Source organism: Gadus macrocephalus, chromosome 4, assembly GCF_031168955.1.
Source record: "Gadus macrocephalus chromosome 4, ASM3116895v1".
NCBI lineage: Eukaryota > Metazoa > Chordata > Actinopteri > Gadiformes > Gadidae > Gadus > Gadus macrocephalus.
This window is the reverse complement of record NC_082385.1, coordinates 17,952,998-17,959,452: the sequence shown is the minus strand read 5'-3', so window position 1 is coordinate 17,959,452 and position 6,455 is coordinate 17,952,998. Positions and strand designations below refer to the sequence as shown.

The window sequence follows — 6,455 nt, the reverse complement described above, 5'->3', positions numbered from 1 at the left end:
TCAGTTCTTTGACGTCTCTTGTATTTCCACAACGAGACTGTCGTGGGGGTTATCTGAGCCATGGTTGAGAAGGAATTGGGGGAAAGGAACATTGGCTTTGACTCGCTGAAGTACATGAACTGCGACATGGAGAAAGGGATTGTTGGCGGCGAATGTCTCCCGCTTGAGCCCCGCTGAGGGACCACCGCCGGAGGCGGAGGTGCCTGAGCGCTGCCCGGCAACAATCCCTTTCTCCTCCTTGTCGCGGTTCAGTCTACTTCACATTGATGTGGAAGTTGAAGAACCAGGAACGTCGGAGAATCCAACACGGTCGTTTGAGATTCATAATATCGGCTCACACAGCTTTTGGCCGTGATAATATATATTATATGATATAGATATCTATGTAGGCTATATGATAATATTTAGATATAGAGCTCCAGGACTCCCGTGTGTTCTAGAATATTTACAGAACACGGCTAAAGGCTGTGTGCGCCTCGCCATTGCGATACATCCACTGTAAACAGAGCGCATGCTACCGTGGCTGCAAGCTGCGCAGGGCGACACCCCCACCCTCCTCCTTGACCCGCCTCCTCCTCATTTGCATTACAGCTACAGACACTAAAACAGCGACTTTGGGGGAAGCTCAAACATCACTGGCCCTACTTCTTTTGGCTGTAACAGAAAGGAATAGTGGACTTCATACAAATTGTTTGATCAACTTCTCATTGTACTGATATGCAGGTACACACAATGCATAATTGCACTCCAATTCCGATTACTTAAATGTGGCAATGTAGGTGTGGTTAGATGTAGCTCAACTTTCATCATATAAAGCTGTAAAACAACGCAATTTTGTAAACATGTGTAGCAACGTGATTGCTAGGACTTACCAAAGGCAAAAGGCCGTGGATAGGTGGGGTTGGTGGTGTTGCAAAGAGCAGCACTCTCCACTGGGACTGGTGTAGATGTCCTTGGTGGTGGCGTTGGGCTCACACAACGGCTTGACCCCATGTCTTCGTCCTCTGGGAAGGCCGAGTCAGGCACTTCCTGGTAGCGAGGTTCCTCACCTGGAAGTTGTACAAATTAAAGTCTCAGTCAGGCCAACTGCAACAATAGCTTACTTAACAATTGACTTTAAACAAAAGACTCAATCACCGGAATGGTAAGTCATTTCCAACAAAGGGCTGCCAGCTTACTAGCCAGCAACCCAACACAGCAAACAATTCGATTTAATGCTGTGAAATTAAGGTTTCTTAAAACCTTAATGTGCATATCTAGCAATTATCAAGTCACTGTTAAAGGAATTGGGGGAAAGGAACTTTGGCTTTGACTCGCCGAAGTACATGAACTGCGACATGTCGCCGGTTGCCGCGAGGCACCATCACCCGGGAGCGGGCAGCCGGCAGCAGGCAGCGCGCAGTTCAGTCGACTTCAGGTTGATGTGAAAGTGGAAGAACCAGAGACGTCGCAGAACCCGACAAAGTCGTTTGTGATTCATAATATCGTCTGGAGGCGCACACAGCTTTTGGCCGTGATAATGTGTATTAAATGATACAGATTTCTATGTATTATATGACATTATTTAGATATAGAGCTCCAAGACTGTAACGCAAGTGTTGTACACTTCCTCGTCGGACTCTCGTCTCTGGTATTTCTACAACGAGACTCGTATTGGGGGTTATCTCAGCCAAGGTTGAGAATGAATTGGGGGGAAGGAACTTTGGCTTTGACTTCCTCAAACACATGAACCACGACATGGAGGAGAAAGGGATTGTTGGCGGCGAATGTCTCCCGCTTGAGCCCCGCTGAGGGACCACCGCCGGAGGCGGAGGTTCCTAAGACCGGCAACGATCCCTTTCTCCTCCTGATAATATATATTATATGATATATCTATGTAGGCTATATGATAATATTTAGATATAGAGCTCCAGGACTCCCGTGTGTTCTAGAATATTTACAGAACACGGCTAAAGGCTGTGTGCGCCTCGCCATTGCGATGCATCCACTGTAAACAGAGCGCATGGTACCGTGGCTGCAAGCTGCTCAGGGCCACACCCCCACCCTCCTCCTTGACCCGCCTCGCTCCTCCTCATTTGCATTATAGCTACAGACACCAAACAGCGCATTTGGGGGAAGCTCAATGTGCGACTGGCTCGGAGTGGCTGTAACTCTGCACCACGGCTGAATTTCGGGAACGTCTTTGAATACTGTGTTAGTTGCCCACTAATACCTATATTAAAGAATACATAAAATAGCATGTCATGGGACCTTTAAGTATTACCAACAGAGCACAGAGCTCACAGTAGCAGTTATCTAGCAAATCTTACCGGTGGGCTCCAACATGGACTCGAGCAGATAGGTGGCCGTGTCGATGGCCCCCTCTCTTCCTCTACTCGCCGGTCGGTGTCCGTAGATTGCGTTGCGTCCATGATGTTAAACCACTTCCACATCTTCCTGTCGACGCCTCTGCGGTTGTTGTGGTCGTTCACCTTCGGATACTCGGCCCGGAGCTTTTTGCATTTCTGCCGACACTGCTCAGTGTTCTTCTCGTACCCCGCAATCGCCTTTCGACCAGAAACAGAGCAGAAACCTTCTCGTTCCTCACTGCTCCATCAAGCTCCCTCTGCACGTCTTCCTCCCCAAGAATGCGAGGAACGTCTCCATCTCCTTGTTCGCCCAAGCAAGCGTTTTACGCGACATGTTCATTGTAACGAATAATACCTCGAGGCTACTGTTTGCTTGTTTTTATCCCCACGTCGCCCGGAAGTGACGATTCTGTCGACCAATCAACGGGAGGGGCTGTGTAGCTAGAATTTTCCAGTACCCTTTCAGGTTTCTCGTCTCGTTTTCAGTACCCCAACGGAGGAGTACTAAAAAACGAGGGCAAAACGAGTACGGCTAAGTCCGGGTCACGCCCACTTTTGGCGGTGAAAACGCAACCCGTACCACACCTTTGCGAACAGTACCGCACCCTGCAGTGGAAACGCGGCATTTGGCAGCAGCATCCAGTGCTTTTCTTTACACCTGTTCCAGAGCAGACTAACAGATTCTGATCTAAGAACGTCAAAAACAGAGGTTAGAGGTTAATGCAAATGTAGAGGTTATGCAACAACACATTAACCTGTTCTACGTCAGTAACAGGAGCTGGATCCTACTACCTGCAGTCTCCAGACAGGATCAATCCACCCCCAGTCTCCTTTAACTCCCTGATGATCCCCCTCTGCTCATTCCTCCAGCCCTGCATGATGGTAGGGATAGTGTGATAGCGCTGATGACGGAAAAAAGTGCCGGGACTTATGCACTGCAGTCCAAACAGCTAAAGCATCCTGATGGTCTGATTAGCCATGCAACCTGAGAAGTGGATGGCATCGCTGAGTAAAAGGTTGCAGACAGGCATGTTTCGATACACCTTCTCTTGGTTTTGCCAGTAAAGCTCATATCCACAAGTTCTGCAGGCCTGAAATATGAGAGAAGATTCAAGACTCAAGCACCTTTAACATAAAAGGCAGCGAAATACCTGTATAGTTAAGACACAAATAATTAATATACATACTGTACAATCACAGACTATAATTCAGCTCCTCACCGACCGTTGACAAATAAGACATTACCTGCTTGACTTTTATGAAGATTCCTTCCGGGTGCATTATGTGTCCCTGGGTTTCCCCACAGCATGCAGGGCAAACAGTGAACAAAGACAGCAATTGCCTCTGGCAAACAATGAACTTGTCAACAGCACTGAAAACAAGAAAAGGAAAAAACACATTAACTTTGACTATGACATTTTTTGATACACAAACAGTTCCCATTGATAAAAGGTTTTTACTTTGGGTCGCTGAGAGATTCCAGCTCTTCTGGTTCCTCCTCAGAGGACTCGCTCAACATGTCTTCCTCTGGAATATAACATATCACCAGAATGGTTTATATCAGAAAATGACCATTCATCATCACTTTGTTCAGGACTGGCCAGTGGACTCGATCTTCGTATCTCAAACCTTTCGGTTTGAGTCCCCGCATCCACCATCTGAGGCTTTACTATGTGATGTTCACATAATAATCAGTGTCTGTTATCAAACATAGAGGCTGGAAAAGAGCCATATAGGCTCATAGGCAGTTGACATATGAGAGCTGGAAATAATACATTGTCTGGCCATATGCTATGTTTACGGTATATTATCCCACTGACTAAAATATGTATGGGACAGCATTTTTAGCGATCACTTAGCCTCCTTATGTGTAGGCCTATCCCTTTAAATAGGTACGCACCTGGGTTGTAGAGGGGGGTGAACGCACAAAACGGGGGTGTGTGTTTTTTCTCACGGGGGGAGTTTGAATGAGGAAGTGGCGGCAAGCTAAGTTAGATATATCAATACGACTTAGACAGCAAATGCCAGTTGTTATAGCGATCTTTTGTTTATATGTATTTTGTTTATTTAATACTTTCCACAAACTGCTTTTCTCTGGACCGATCCACAAAGTGAGACATATATAGGAGTAGCCTACCAGAATTGGGAAGGATTTACTCAGCTCGGGATCTGGTGAGCGAAGCGGTAATTTTGTTCCTGTTTTTTTCTGCGCAATGGATTGCTGTTTTTGATTTGGATTACGATCAGAGACTGTTTTGTTGGATACATTGTAAAGACAATCGCGGAAACAGGCCGACACTGCGGCCGTGCGAGACTCTGGTTCACTTTGGACTTGATCACGGATCATCATTGTTTGTTAATTTGTTGTATAAATAACCACACACGCATGACATCGAAAACAGACAATATATGTATTATATGATTGCGGTGTATGTGTTTCTGTTGTGTCTCTTTAGCCTATTGGCGTTTAACATTGATTTCCCGATAAAAAGAATAACAACAGAATGTGACGAGTTTCTGTTTTAATTAACGGAATTTGTTATATATGGTGGCCAGTACGGGGGTATCGGGTGTTAACAACGCAAAATATTTAGGCTAAGAAACTGCAGTAATTGTGGTTATTTATCTGTTTTCTAAATCCAGGCTGCTGGTGTTTTTTTTGTTTGTTTGAAGCACTCGTTGTTTCCTGGGTTTAAACCCAGAGTGAGGTTTGTTCCAAATAATGGAGTTAGACTCTCGAAGTTCTGTTATTTGTTTAATCTTGTATATTGATGAAATGCCATGTTGGGAACAAGCACGGTGTATATTTGTTTGGTGAAATCTTTTTCATTTGAGTTTTTTGTATTGGGGAAATTATTGAAAACATAGCTAACATTTATTTTGGTTGGTGTGTAGGCTATAGTAAATTACTTTAGTAAACATGAGTCAGGAGGAAGCAGGGATACTTGACGGGTATAACCCTCCTACCCCTGCCCGAGGAGATTTTATTACATTTAGAGATCCTATAGCGGAGGTGGCCTCTTTGATAAGTGAACTCTATGTGGATGATGACGAAGAGGACATTTATGATGAGGAAGAAGTGGTTGCAGAGAAGATGCATGATACACTGCTGGAAGGATTGCAAGCGAACTTAACTGAAACTGGGGAAAAGATTATATCCTTGGAGGCAGAGTTTAGAGGATCAGTAGAGGGCGCTCTAACAAGAGAAGAAGGTTTCAGGCACTATGTAGACACCAGGTTTCTTGAGATGGAAAGCAATGTACAAAAGTCAATGGTTGCACTTGAGAAAGCAATTGTGAATTGTTTCCAACGACGAGATGTGCACTGGGAAGCACAACTCAGCAAGATGAAAACCTGCTCCATTCGGCATAGCTCTCCTCTAACTCGTTCCGCTTTTGATCGAGCATCTGTCTCCAGTGTAGCACAGAGACTTCCTGTTAAAATTGATTTCCCCAGATTTAAAGATTCAAGGGACACAGGTGATGTGTTAAACTTCATTGAGAAGTGCGAGAACTTTTTGACCTTAAGACCCATGACCGATGCTGAACTGACAGGCACACTAGGCACTATCTTAGAAGGGCCTGCACATAGTTGGTGGATGGCGGAAAGAAAGAAAGTGTCCAACTGGGCTGAATTCAGGGAAGCCTTTCTTGGTGCATTTCTCTCTGGGGATTACCAATCGGAAATAGAAGAGAAACTCAGAACCATGGTCCAAGACCCAGAACAATGTTTGAGAGATTTTGCCTATGACTATCGAGCATTATGTCTAAAGTGGAAGCCAAACATTGATGAGAGGGATGTGGTCAGAAGAATACTTAACAACTGCAATCCCAAGCTAGCCACTAGTCTGAGAGGTACAGTCTCCACGGTAGACCAATTAGTTAGAGTTGGATCTATGGTGGAAAAAGACTGGGCGTCGACCAAAGGCTACTGGAAGAAGGTGCAGGAGCAGCCATCCTCAGAAAGGACACAGAGAAAAGGTCCTACACCCAAGGTCAGCCTGCAGATGTCAGCAGTGGACAATAAAGTTAGGCTTAAGATGACTAAAGGGGAGGGTCTTACAATACTGGTAGTTCCCATTGAGGTGCGCGGCTTAAAGGGTGAAGC

General features: G+C 45.4%; 2 long non-coding RNA genes across 2 annotated transcripts; both read right to left on the bottom strand.

Moving 5' to 3' along the window:
- Positions 1–618: 618 nt before the first annotated feature.
- Positions 619–2,816, bottom strand: LOC132455128 (uncharacterized). Its single transcript, XR_009525085.1, has 3 exons — positions 2,310–2,816; positions 873–1,049; positions 619–654 (listed from the first exon to the last, which is right to left on the bottom strand). It is a non-coding gene; the product is annotated as an uncharacterized LOC132455128 (long non-coding RNA).
- A 207-nt stretch (positions 2,817–3,023) lies between these two features.
- LOC132455129 (uncharacterized) lies at positions 3,024–4,012 on the bottom strand. Its single transcript, XR_009525086.1, has 3 exons — positions 3,809–4,012; positions 3,594–3,720; positions 3,024–3,439 (listed from the first exon to the last, which is right to left on the bottom strand). It is a non-coding gene; the product is annotated as an uncharacterized LOC132455129 (long non-coding RNA).
- Positions 4,013–6,455: the final 2,443 nt, after the last annotated feature.